This window comes from Triticum dicoccoides, chromosome 3B (genome assembly GCF_002162155.2).
Source record: "Triticum dicoccoides isolate Atlit2015 ecotype Zavitan chromosome 3B, WEW_v2.0, whole genome shotgun sequence".
Classification (NCBI taxonomy): domain Eukaryota; kingdom Viridiplantae; phylum Streptophyta; class Magnoliopsida; order Poales; family Poaceae; genus Triticum; species Triticum dicoccoides.
Window position 1 is genome coordinate 480,510,680 of NC_041385.1, and position 13,851 is coordinate 480,524,530.

Genomic DNA, 13,851 nt, shown 5'->3' on the forward strand with positions numbered 1-13,851 from the left:
GGCTTCAGTTAGCAGCAGTAGCGAAGGAATCGCTCGATCGGGTTCAGTTAACAGCCATCGATCGATCGCTCGGGTTCAGTAACGCGTAGCCTGCAGTGCAATCGCTCGGGTTCAGTTGGAGCCCAACGCCTCACTCGGGTTCAGTTAGAGCCAACGCCTTGCACACACGCGCGTACATGTACGAGAGAAACGTGCATCGCTCGGCCCCCGACCACCCACCATAACCGGGAACTCGCCGAAATTTTCCTCGCCCTAGCTTCTACCACAGTTTTTTCCGTCATGGACGGCCCAAAGAATGTCATGCAGCTGCGTCTCCGGCCCGCCCAAGACGAAAAGCCCATTTTCTGTCACGATTTTTTGTCATAGAAGTAGGAGCCCACCACATCTATGAGGATACCTGGTTTTGTCAGAATTATCGTCATAGAAGTGTCATAAGTATGACAGAAAAAAATTCGTTCGGCCCCAAATGTCACGGATGTGTCTTTTTTGTAGTGTATTTTGATCCACTTTACCTAGCTGCTATTTGTCTTTGTGCTTACTCAGTACTATTTCTTAGACTATGGCTTGTCTGGTGTAGCTTATCTTCCACGGCATATCGTATAGGTGTTGTTTGGTTGTCTATCTTCAAAGATCTTGCATCTTTTGAAGACTTTCATAAAAATCGCCTATTCACCCCCCTCTAGTAGATAACTAGCACTTTCAATTGGTATCAGAGTGATATGGACAACACAAGTGCTCTTGTTGTTCCACCGTTATTGTCAAGTAAAATATCAGACAATTGAGAGGCTCGCTATGAAAGCAAGATGCAAAAGTATGTGGTTCCCGCTCTACGTCATAAGAAGATCATGTGTGCTACAGAACAGAGGGGGGGCTTAGGTGTGAAGCTTGTTCCATAAGATACACTCGTGCCTCAGGAAGAAGTGAAGCCCACATTCAGAACACCTTGTCAATAATTCAACGTAGCCAGCAGAATGAAAGTTTGAAGGCTGCACCATCAAGTTCATTTTAGTTTTGGCCTAGCAACCATACATGCAAGTATACGTATGTGTGTATTTTTATTTATTTTTCCTAGTTTGATCGGATTTCCTAGTTTACAACTTGTAATTGATGAGGAGTCCTCATTGTGTCCTAGTCTAGGTCGTGCTTAGCCCAGGTGTTACGCACCACCTATATAAGCAAGGGGTGCAGCTTTGTCTAGGTTTTGGTTTTAGTTTGGTCAAGAAAAATACTCAGAAAGGCATCTGATGATGTGCGCCCCTCTGTGTTGCTGTGTTCCATGAATTGGATCAGTGATCGCATGTGTTTTGGCGACTTGATCTCCAGGGCATAGCTTTGTTCGGTTCTTGTTCTTCAAGGAGTGATCCAGTCCTTGCTTTTTTTCATCTACTACTACTAGTTCGTGAACTCCATCTGGCTAATTATGCAGCCGTTGATCATCATTATCATAATCCATCCATCTAATCTAGCTCTAGTACTACTACACCCTAGCCCAGTACTTCCGCCCGTACACATCTTATCTGGTTTGTTTTAATTCATCTGCTTCCGATCAATTCTAATCTGCTAGCTCTTTGCACCGGTGAAAGATCAGGGACACCCCATAAAATCAAATCAAAGCTATTTGAGCCGTATCAACTGGTATCAGAGAGCGCCAGGTTTATCACTGCGTGCGAAGTTGAAAGTGCAACTATCCCTAGGTGGGTTTGGTAATTCCTAACAACATATAGCTCATTGAGCTAACATTATTCCAAGATGAATATTTCAGGAAAAGCTCAATGAATGGCATGGCATGGATGAGAAAAGTGGATCCCTCAAAATGCTAAAGAGAAAAGGATTGGGTCAAGCTCAAAAAGCTCAAGACTCTACATTTTATATTTTAGTGATCCAAGATCACATTGAGTCTATAGGAAAAGCCAATACTATCAAGGAGGGATGAGGTGTTGCTTAATGAGTTTCTTGCTCCACAGTGCCTAGTGATATGCTCCAAAACCCTCAACTACTTTCTCATATCCACATATGACCTAATCCAAAAGTCAAACTTAGCCCTACCGATTCTTTCTACCCGGCGCCACCGAGTTCAGATGTCATAGCCACTGCCACAAACCCTAGGAAAATCGGTCTCACCGAGATGGGGTTGTAAACTCTCTGTTTCCCTTCGTAACGTTTTGGTACCACCGAGATGAGCGATCGGTCCCACCGAGATTGCAATGTAAACTCCCTGTTTCCTTTTCGTAACGTTTCGGTACCACCGAGATGAGTGAATCGGTCCCACCGAGTGTACCTGACCAACTCTCTGGTTAGCTTATTACCAAAATCGGTCTCATCGAGTTTGTGTAATCGGTCTCACCGAGATTACGTTATGCCCTAACCCTAACCATATCAGTCCTACCGAGTTGCATGTCGGTCCCACCGAAAATCCTAACGGTCACTAGATTTGCTGAATCAGTCCGATCGAGTTTATCAATTCGGTCCCACTGAGTTTGGCAAGTTGTGTGTAACGGTTAGATTTTGTGTGGAGGCTATATATACCCCTCCACCTCCTCTTCATTCGTGGAGAGAGCCATCAGAACAAACCTACACTTCCAACTTGCTATTTCTGAGAAGGAATCACCTACTCCTGTGTTGAGGCCAAGATATTCCATTCCTACCATATGAATCTTGATCTCTAGCCTTCCCAAAGTTGCTTTCCACTCAAACCTTCTTTCCACAAAATCCAAATCCTGTGAGAGAGAGTTGAGTGTTGGGGAGACTATCATTTGAAGCACAAGAGCAAGGAGTTCATCATCAACACACCATTTGTTACTTCTTGGAGAGTGGTGTCTCCTAGATTGGCTAGGTGTCACTTGGGAGCCTCCAACAAGATTGTGGAGTTGAACCAAGGAGTTTGTAAGGGCAAGGAGATCGCCTACTTCGTGAAGATCTACCGCTAGTGAGGCAAGTCCTTCGTGAGCGACGACCATGGTGGGATAGAAAAGGTTGCTTCTTCATGGACCCTTCATGGGTGGAGCCCTCTGTGGACTCGCACAACTGTTACCCTTCGTGGGTTGAAGTCTCCATCAACGTGGATGTACGATAGCACCACCTATCGGAACCACGGCTCAAAAATCACCGTGTCTCCAAATTGCGTTTGAATTCTCCAAACCCTTCCCTTTACATTCTTGCAAGTTGCATGCTTTACTTTCCGCTGCTCATATACTCTTTGCATGCTTGCTTGAATTGTGTTAAGATTGCTTGACTTATGCCTAGATAGCTAAAATCTGCCAAAGACTAAAATTGGGAAAAGGATAAGTTTTTATTTGGTCAAGTAGTCTAATCACCCCCCTCTAGACGTACTTTCGATCCTACAAGTGGTATCAGAGCTTTGGTCTCCATTTGCTTCGATTTCCATAGCTTTTGGTGGTCATAGCCTTGGTTTCACAACCTAGGAGAGTATGGTGTCTTGCGAGGGAAATTATCACCATAGAGGTCCTTACTTTGATGGTACAAATTTTGCTAGTTGGAAGCATAAGATGAAAATGCATATTCTTGGACATAACCCCGCCGTTTGGGCTATTGTGTGTATTGGCTTGCAAGGTGAATTCTTTGATGGGAGAGAACCAAACCGTGAAGCTAGTGCGGAAGAGTTGAAGATGCTGCAATACAACACTCAAGCTTGTGATATCCTCTTCAACGGATTGTGCCCCAAAGAATTCAACAAAATCAGCTGTCTTGAGAATGTAAAGGAAATTTGGGACACGTTGATTGATATGCATGAAGTTACCGACTCCGTCAAGGAATCCAAGTTCGATGTGCTCCAAAGTCAACTTGACAAGTTCAAAATGAAGGATGGTGAAGGTGTCGCCGAAATGTACTCTAGGCTCGCTCTTATCACAAATGAGATTGCCGGCTTAGGAAGTGAAGAGATGTACGACAAATTCATCATCAAGAAGATCCTAAGAGCTTTGGACGGAAATATGATACCATGTGCACATTGATCCAAATGATGCTCAATTACAATGATCTCAAGCCAACGGGAGTCATTGGAAGAATTGTTGCTCATGAGATGTCACTCAAGGATAAGGAGGAACTTCACAACAAGTCAAGTGGTGCCTACAAAGCCTCATGTGAAGCCCCCACATCATCAAGTGAGAAACAAACCTTCAATGAAGAATTGAGCTTAATGGTGAAGAACTTCAACAAGTTCTACAAGAGTAGAATCGAAGAAAGAAGCTCCAAGTCAAGGTCCTACAATGACAAAAGATCTTCTAGTCGAGAGCGCAATTGCTACAATTGTGGGAGACTCGGACACTATTCCAATGAGTGTACAGCACCCCACAAAAGAAGAGAAGAATCACCCAAGAGGAGAAGTAGAAGAGAAGAATCACCACCAAGAGAGAGGAGGAGTAGAGATGATCGTTATGAACGAAGAACATCCCAGAGAAGCAAGGATTCGGAAAGGAAGGACAAGTCATCAAGGAGCTACAAAAAACAAAGACATCAAGCTCATGTTGGTGAATGGGTATCCGGCTCCGACTCCGACAATCACTCCGAGAGAAGCTATCACTCTGAATCCGAATATACTCAAGACGAAGGTGTTGCCGGTCTAGCACTTGTGTCAACCAACTCCTACGACATATTTGATTCACCAAATGAAGGACTTGGAAGATGCTTCATGGCTAAAGGCCCAAAGGTAACACATCCCGAGTATGTTGATTTCAATAGTGATGAAGATGACTTGCTAGGTGATGATGATTTACTTGTTGGCAACTCTAGTGATGAATACTATGATGAAACATCAATTAATCATGCTAATCAAGATAAAACGAATGACAATGATAAGGAGAAGATTGAGCTTCTAACTAAAGAACTAAACACTCTTAAGTTGGCTCATGAAACTATCTTAGAAGATCATCGAGAACTTTAAGGACTCATGAGAAGTTACGCTTTGGAAATCTCAACCTTGAGCAAGAGCATGAGTTCTTAAAGGCAATCAATGATGATCTCCGTAAGAAAAGATCTTCTTACATTGCCAAGCGTTTACTCTTATCCACTTACATGCCTCAAGTCAAGTCCATTAACAAGAACAAGAAGGATTCTTCCTCTAGTAGTAACAATAATCATGCTAAATCAAATATTGTTGCTTCTAGTAGTTCTCTTGATTCCACTAATGATTCTCTTAGCCAAGTTACACTTGAGCAAGAAAATAGCTTACTGAAGGGAATTATAGATGGGCGCGTCTAGTGGGCGGCCGGCCGCCCTGGGATCGCTAGCCAGCGGCCACCCAAAAAAGGAAACCACCTGGTCCCCCCTCGAGCGAAAGAGGAAACAGTCCCCCGCTCGCCCACGTGGTCCACCTGGTCCCCGCCCGTCGGAGCGAAAAAGGCAACTGCCCCGCCCGCCAGCTGGCCGCGGGATCACGTGCACCCTCCTCGCCAAACCATGCCCCGCGGGATCACGTGCACCCTCCTCGCCAAACTGCGCCCTGGCTATCTTCTTCTTCCTCACGAAAGAAGGAGGATCTGCCCAGGTTGCAGAATCCACGCCATCGCTCGCCCCCATGCCTCAGCCCCACCGACGCTGCCTTCTTCTTCTTCTGCACGCCAGAAATAGATCCAAACGCAATCGCCCCCAGCCCTTCTTCCTCCTCCTACACAGCCGCTATGGGAGCCCCAAAGTAGAAGGAGCTGCTTCAAGATCTAAAGGGCAGGGTGGTCAGAGCCATACCAGGCAGTAAGATCGAGCAGGTAAGCCCCCTCTGCACCTCTTCACTTCCCCCTTCTCCATGGATCCATGGAGAATCTGCTTCAAAAAAGAGGTGAATCTGGCACATCACACCAGATGTTAAACATGCTGGATGTGTTAAACATGCCAAAAACTACCACCTGGATGTGTTAAAACAAGCCAACTAAAACGAGTTCTCTGGCCAATTAAAACATGATTAAAGCCAACTTCTAGTTATTATTTGCAAAATGAACAAAAAATTGACTGCCCAATGCTTTGTTGAACATGTGCAACGAAAAATTCATAAATGTGTAACTAAAACATGCATCCCAGCCAACTGAACATGTATCCTAGCCAACTAAACATGTATCCTGCCAACTAAACATATATTTGGCAATACATGTTTCTGAGTGAACACTTTGGAAAAAATGTAGTATATGTGGAAATAAAAAACATGTTTTCTGGCCAACTAAACATGCATGTTGGCCAAAAACTGATGACCAACTAAGACATCTATTCTAGGCAACTAAGACATCTATTCTAGCCAACTGAATGCATTAACTTTCCAACTGAACATGCATGTTGGCCACAAACTGAAAAAATGCAACCTGGCCAGCTGAGACATCTATTCTAGCCAACTAAAAGCATTGAATGTCCAACTGAATATGTATGCTGGCCAAGTGGAAATTCTGGAAATTGAGACGTCTATTCTAGCGAAAACCAGAAATCTGTAGTGCAACAGAAAAAACATAGGAACTTTTGTCCATGGCTAATGAAGCCACAAACCATATTAACATATTCACACACATAAAATCTTGTCCCACGCGTATATTCTGGTCCCACACCTATTGCAAACCATATTAATATGTTCAAATATACCAGATCTAGAAACATAAACGGCGATGAAAAACATATAACTATAATCTGTGCTCCAATTCTTCTTTCTTCTTTCTTCTTTCACCTGGATTTTCCTTCTCAAATGTAGCATCCAATTATGTGCAGAAAAATCTGAAAAGAGCTCCTTGCGAAACGGAAACCTACAGATCAATGCAACAAAACAAAAAGGGAAAAGGTAAGAAAAACTCTGTAGTAAAAAGAAGTCATGCTCTTGCTAGTTATTTACTGCAAACTGTGCAACTAAGATAACAACTCTGTGCAAACAAAAAAAATTCATAACTGTTATAATAAAAGATTATGCTATGGTCATGTTGCTTTTAGGTTGTTTGAAACACAGTTTTTCTGTGGTTACCAACTGATGACATCAATTTCTTCTTTTTTATATATGTGCAGGGAGTGTGTGGCAGCATCCAAAAACAAGAGAAAAATGCTTGATCTCAATGAGTTGCCTCCAGATCTCAATGAGCTTCCTCATGATATGGATCAGCAGCAACCCAGCATACAACAAGGAAACTGCACAGAAAATGGTCGATATGTTTACTACACGCAGGCAAGTCGTGATGGTAACCCTACGGGCCATGACAATGTGGCAGGCCAGTCATCAGCCCGTGGTGCCCCTGTAGTGGTGTCTTTGCAGTCAGAGAGCCATACTCTTGATGACACAGGAACCGAGGCAAATGTTCCTGGTCCAACCAGGACTAAGCTAGAAGCTGGGGCTTTTGACAGAGCTGTGCAAGTAGAAGAAGGAGAGGATGAGGCTGGTTCTCAACCTATGGAACCCTATGTTGGCATGAGGTTTGACAGCCTTCAAATTGCTAAGGATCACTACAACAGTTACGCACTACGGATGGGTTTCTCTATCAAGATGAACACCTCTAGACGGACACCTCGCACCAATGAATTGATAAAACAACAGTTTTGCTGCAACAAGTTCAAGAAGCCAAAAGCTGATGATGGAGGAGCTGAGGCTCCTCCTTACCTGGACCCTATTCCAGATCCAACATCTGTTAACAGTGATGAGGAGATGGAAGAAGAACCTCCAATATTTGCTGAAGAGGATGCTGGTACTAGTAAGAAGAAGAAGAAGCGCAAACGTGAGACAATAAAGCAGACTGAATGCAAGGCGAAAATGTTGGTGAAGCTGATAGATGGGCGATGGGAGGTGACGCACTTTGTTCGTGACCACAATCATCCGCTCATGAACAAACCTTCATTGTCCAAATACTTGAGATCCCACCAAGGCATCTCACCTGATGAAAAGGAGTTTCTGCGCATCTTGTATAACTGCAACTTGACTACAGGTTTGGTGTTTTTCTATATCCCTTGAAGAATTAAATTTCCCTCTAGGCAGTCCAGTGTGCAACTGCTATGGTACTACTGTGCAACTGAAATGGCTTAACTATGCAACTGCTGTCCAACTTCCCATGCTTTTTATATATCACTTTGGGTGCTTCTTGTGCAACTAGATTGTCTTTACTATGCAAATACACAATGTCCTGTATGCCAAAACTGCAAAGTGTTTTTAAAAAGGTGCAGCTAGGTGTCCATTTCCTGTGATTATCTTCTGTGCCAACACGTGTCCTATTACTGTGCAGCTGGATGTGCGCATTTGTGCAACTAAAAAAAGGATATACTGTTTGTTTTTGTATTATGCAGGACGAATGATGCATGTAATGGCAGAGTTCTATGGATCTGAGATGATGGTGCCGTTCGGACCAAAGGCAATAACAAATCTTTGTACAAGTTTTCGTAGAGATGACACAAAGGAGGGTGATCTAATTGAGACAATTGCGCACTTCAAGGATATACAAAAAACCGATCCAGACTTCTTCTATAAGGTGAAATATGATGAAGAGGACAGAGTTGTCAACATATTTTGGGTGGACGACTTAGCTCGAAAAGCTTATGCGGAGGCGTACCACGATTGCATATCGTTTGACACCACCTACATGACCAACTTGTACAATATGCCGTTCGCGCCCTTCATAGGAATAAACCGACATGGCCAATCTTTCACGCTGGGTTGCGCGTTTGTGAGGCAGGAGTTGGCATCGAGCTTTGATTGGGTCTTTGGAGCATTCCTAGAGGCTATGGATGGCAAACCTCCTGACAACTTCATCACCGATCAGGATGGTGCGATGAGGCAGTCAATACAGAGCATCTTTCCAACCACCGTGCACCGTTGTTGTCGATGGCACATCATGAAAAAGGCTCAGGAAAAGGTTGGTTGGTTGCTGTGCCGGAATCCAGGACTCTCTGATGATTTCAACAAGTGTGTTGACTTCAGCTTCACTATAGACGAGTTTGAGCAGAATTGGGCTGGGTTAATGATGAAGTATGAGGCTATGGCACACACGCACTTTGAGAAGTTGTACGAATACAGATCAACTTGGGTGCCGTGCTACTTCAAACATAGGTTCTTTCCCTTCCTCCAGTCTACACAGCGTAGTGAGGGGTTCAACGCCGTCCTCAAAAGATATGTGAACCCACACAACTCAATGTTGAACTTCGTCAAGCAATATGAAAAAATACAGAACCACATCCTTGCCAAGGAAGGCTGCAATGATTACAGGACACAACACCTTGAGATTGAGTTGTGGTCCAACTTCCCAATAGAGAAGCAAGCTTACAAAACCTATACTACAGACCTTTACCGCAAGTTTAGAGAAGAGTTTGAGCTGATTGGACGTTATAATGCATTCCAAGTTGGTGCTGATGCGTTTGAGCTCAGACCGAACCAGGAATTTGTTGCGAAATATGGTTCTCGAAACTACTTGGTGCAGGCAAGGGTGGAGGAGGGTTCCTATTTGTGTGAGTGTTGTAAAATGGACAAGGACGGCATCCTCTGTTGCCACATCCTTAAGGTGTTTACCCATGTTGGCATTGATGTCATACCGGAAAGGTACCTGCTAAGACGGTGGACACCTACTGCTGTACCTAGTGCGCCAGGGACTGGTTATGAGAAACCGGATGAAATGCCTCCTCAATCAAAGAAGCAGATAAGGGAGAGGAACATGATATACGATTTTCGGAAACTAGCAAAGTTTGCGAGTGGTTCTGATCCAGCACAAGCTATTGTATACAAGCATATGCGTGCAGCACGTACCGAGATCGGCCACCTGAACAAGTCCAAGAAAAATAAAAAACCGACTGCTGCAACGGGGCCATCAGATGATGGCAACCCTCGAGGACCTCCTCCACCTCCAGGCAGCAATCAGGGGGCTCATCATCCAGGTAATTACCTGCCCTAACTCCTGATCTAACTAGGTGTGTAACTTCAGTTGCACACATCATTGTGCCCACTTGCACACACCATGGTAGCCACTTGGACAGAACATACTGCCTAGTTGCACACGATGTGTTAGTTCAAGCATCAAGATGACACAGCTAACTTATTTTTCCAGTTATGCATATATGTGATGTCAACCCTCAAGGACCTCCTCCCCCTCCTGGCTGTACACGGCATCCTCCGCCACCTCCTCCCCCGCATGCTCCTCCCAATGGCCCTACAGGCAACACTCAGGGGGCTCGTCGTCTAGGTAATTACCTTCCCCCAACTCCCCATCAAACTAGGTCTGTAACTCCAATTGCACACATCATGGTGCTCAGTTGCACCGAACAGGCTACCTAGTTGCGCATGCTGTGTTAGTTCGAGCATCAAAAAGATAAACACAACTGACTTGTTTGTCCTGTTCTGCCTATAGGTGATGCCAACCCTCAAAGACCTCCTCCCCCGCCAGGCCCAACTAGCAGTGCCCTTTGTGCTACTCCCAATGGACCTACAGGCAGGACTCAGGGGGCTCATAACCCAGGTTAGTACCTTCACCGACTCCAAAACAAAAACTAGGGTGAGTGACTTTAGTTGCACATATCATAGTGCCCAGTTGAACAGAAACATGCTGCCTAGTTGCGTGCGCTGTGTTAGTTTGAGGATCAAGCTAAAAATCTAACTTGTTTTTCATGTTCTTCCCATAGGCGACTACAATCCAAGTACCATGACAGGCCGTGCTACTACAGGTGTTTTTTTCAACTTAACTTGCACACAGCAACCAGTTAGTTGCACAAAATGTACTGTGTGGTTGCACAGAACATCAGTGCTGGTTGCACAATAACAAAAATACTAAACTTTTTATATGATTATTACACAGGTGATCGTGACGGTCCTACTGCCCCGTTGGAGGCTGCATCCCTTGCACAAGCTTCTGATGATTTTGTGCCCAGGGATCCTCCAAGGTCTACTACAAAGGGTAGGGCAAAGAGTCGACGGTACAAATCGGCGCTGGAGCTACACCCAAAGAAGAAAAACAAATGCAGCCAGTGCCAATCTACAGAGCACACTGCTGGTGTGTGTCCACAGAGGCTCCTGTGATTCTGTTTCCTCATTTGTAACTTTGGAACAAAAAAGGAAAATAATGATGTCTTTTTTAGCAATGTTGGGACCAAGTGGACACATTCAGCATCTATGATTCCTCTTTATCTAATTTATGCTGCTTGAATTATTTCATGCATTGTGTAAAAAAAAGTTGCTATTTGTGCCTTTGTTGGCAACTGGTTAAATATTTAGTTGTTGAACAATTGTATATCCAGTGCTCCTAATGTATCAACAAAAGTGATGATATTGAGTTGCAAACGCAATTACTAGCAGTGTGCAACTACAAAATCTACTTAATAAAATTGTACAAACCAGAAACTTCCTCCATGGAGCAGAAAAAAAATAGTACTGACCTACTCCTTGTCGTATCTCAGCAACTTCCTCCATGGGGCGGTGTTGTGCACGCTGGTGACCCAATCATACGTCAGCTTCTTCCTGATGTTGAGTACTTCCTTGGGGTCGTAGTTGGGCAGTTGGCTACCATTCCACTCGGTGGCGTTAAGCAGTGCGAACAACCCACACTCATTACTGCAAAAAATGGGCAAAAAAAATTTGTCACATAAAATTAAAACCAAATAAAGGTAATGCACTCTGTGCAACTACTTATGTCCTACTGTGCAACTGCTTGTGTTCTACTGCAACTCATTATGTGCCACTGTGCAACTACTTATGCGCCACTCTGCAACTAGCTAGATAATCCATTAGAAACTCATAAAAATGATAAAACAGATTGAAGACTAGTACTGTGTCTTAAAAATACTAAAGATTGCACATGTAGAAAAATTTAAAAACTACAAAATGATTGTATTTGATTGAGAAGGAATGAAATGCTTATTGTCTTACTTGCCAAGCTGCTTCGGTACGTCAATGTCAATAATCTGGAAGTGCTCGATGCTGAACTTTGGGTAATGCTTCCTCCATAGCTGGCGTACTGCCCCCGCAATGGTAGAGGCGTTGTTCATCAGCTCAATGTTGTCCAACGTCCTGCTTGAATCAAGAACTTCGAAGCGTCCATCCCTCAAGTTGCCACTGAAGACCCAATAATGCCTCCCTCCGTCCTTATCGGTTACATCTGCGCACTCGAGCACTGGTAGCATGACCTGCAAGCGTGAATGATTTCAGACACAAATACAAGATGTAGCTAAGAAAAACAGTAAAAGACTTGGTCAAGTTAAAAACAGGTTGCAACAAGTATCTGCCAACTAACAGATGTGTCATGTGCAACTGGACATGCTGTGGGTGCCAACTAAAACAAGATTGATGATGTGGGCACAACACTCACCAAGTCTTTCTTGTCGAGACGGTTCTTGTAATCAAACTTCTTGTTCATCTCATTCACATTGTGGATCCCTTGCTGTAATTTTATCTGCAGAGATTATAAAACATGGCTCAAAACTCCTTAGTAGGTGAAAGGCCTCCCTCAAATGGTCAACGAAAAAGTGCTACAGAACAAAGATGAGGGTAAAAAGAAGGTTTTGGAAAAACTTACAGAAAACCTTAGTGGCATAACCTTAGTGGCACAGATGTGTCATGTGCAACTGGACATGCTTCGGGTAAGTTATCCATGATGTGTAAGATTCCAGTCTCAATAACAATTTTTGACAACCATTGAACCGGCTTCATCGAATCAACTAACTCCTTTAAAGAAATGTAGAAAGCACCATACCTAATTATCTCAGGGCTGATTTTTTTTGAAAGCAATAAAAAGACAAGTTAGCTCGAAGGGTCACAGCAGCAAAAAATGTGCATGAAAATGAAAAAAGAACAGTGTGCAACTAAAAGCCCTGTTCTGTGCAACATACTATGCTTTCTGTGCAACTAAGTGGCTGGTGCTATGCAACTGAAAAAGATATGTATGTAGGCTATGGGGAGTTAGTTTACCTGGTAGCTCCATCATTTGCTCCTTTGTGATGCCTGACCCAATACAAGAGGGCAGGGTAAAGCTTGTTCACTACCTCATTGGTGCTGAAAGTCTTGTTCTTGTTGTAGTCGATGAATGAAGACCTTTGAGATGCTGCGGGCCTTCTTACCCTCCTCTGTCTTCGTGCAAGAGGTGGCCCCGAAGAACTGCTCGTGCCAAGTTCTGGTTCTGCGCATATCGGGGTGTGGCAATTCTCTGGTGAACCAACATCTAGTTCTTGAGCTATTGCCTTGCCAGCATCAGCAGCATCACATCCTTCATTCACAGCTGCTGGGTCTAACTCACACTCATCGATGCTAATCACACCGGCTTCCGCTGTATCTACTGCTGGAGCAGGTGCTGGAGCATCACCATCTATGCCGAGGTCAAAAGATGGTGCATCGCAGAACCCGTCACCATGATAAGAGTTTGATCTTCGTAAGGGTTCAAGGACCAGGGCATCTCCTTGCGGCACAAACACGGGTGCATCATTCACTGACTTGGTTCGCAATAGTGTTGTAGTTGGCGGCCTTGGAGGCTTGCACCTACTTATAATGTCGAACACCTCCTCTTGTGTTAATGGTTGCTGAAAGACAGCTCTTGGGGACGGCACTTTGATAGTTGGATCACCTCCTTTTGTGTTTGGCATTGAAGCATCTCTATCAGTAGGCACCTTGGGACTTACAGTTGTAGTGGTGCCTTCCTGACCAGCTGTGGTGGTTTTGACTGTGACCATACTGCTAACTGACACATCAGTTGGCACACTGGTATCTATAGTTGGCATGTTTCCAGTCTGAGTTGGCAGCAACCTGGCAGAACTTGGCACCCCTGCATCAATGGCTGCGGCTCGCAGCTCTCTCTCATCTCTGAACCCCAAATCTTTTGTGGCATGTTCCCCCTTTGCGCCCCTGGCAAACTTGACAATCTTCTGCTTAGGTGGTTTTGGTGGGACTTTTGAAAGGGGAGTCTTCCCCTTGATCTGTTG

The 13,851-nt window shown here is 44.3% G+C and overlaps 1 long non-coding RNA gene across 1 annotated transcript; it reads right to left on the bottom strand.

Moving 5' to 3' along the window:
* Window positions 1-6,641: 6,641 nt before the first annotated feature.
* On the bottom strand, window positions 6,642-11,936 carry LOC119281425. Its single transcript, XR_005138405.1, has 3 exons — window positions 11,810-11,936; window positions 11,320-11,494; window positions 6,642-6,734 (listed from the first exon to the last, which is right to left on the bottom strand). It is a non-coding gene; the product is annotated as an uncharacterized LOC119281425 (long non-coding RNA).
* Between the last annotated feature and the right edge of the window lie 1,915 nt (window positions 11,937-13,851).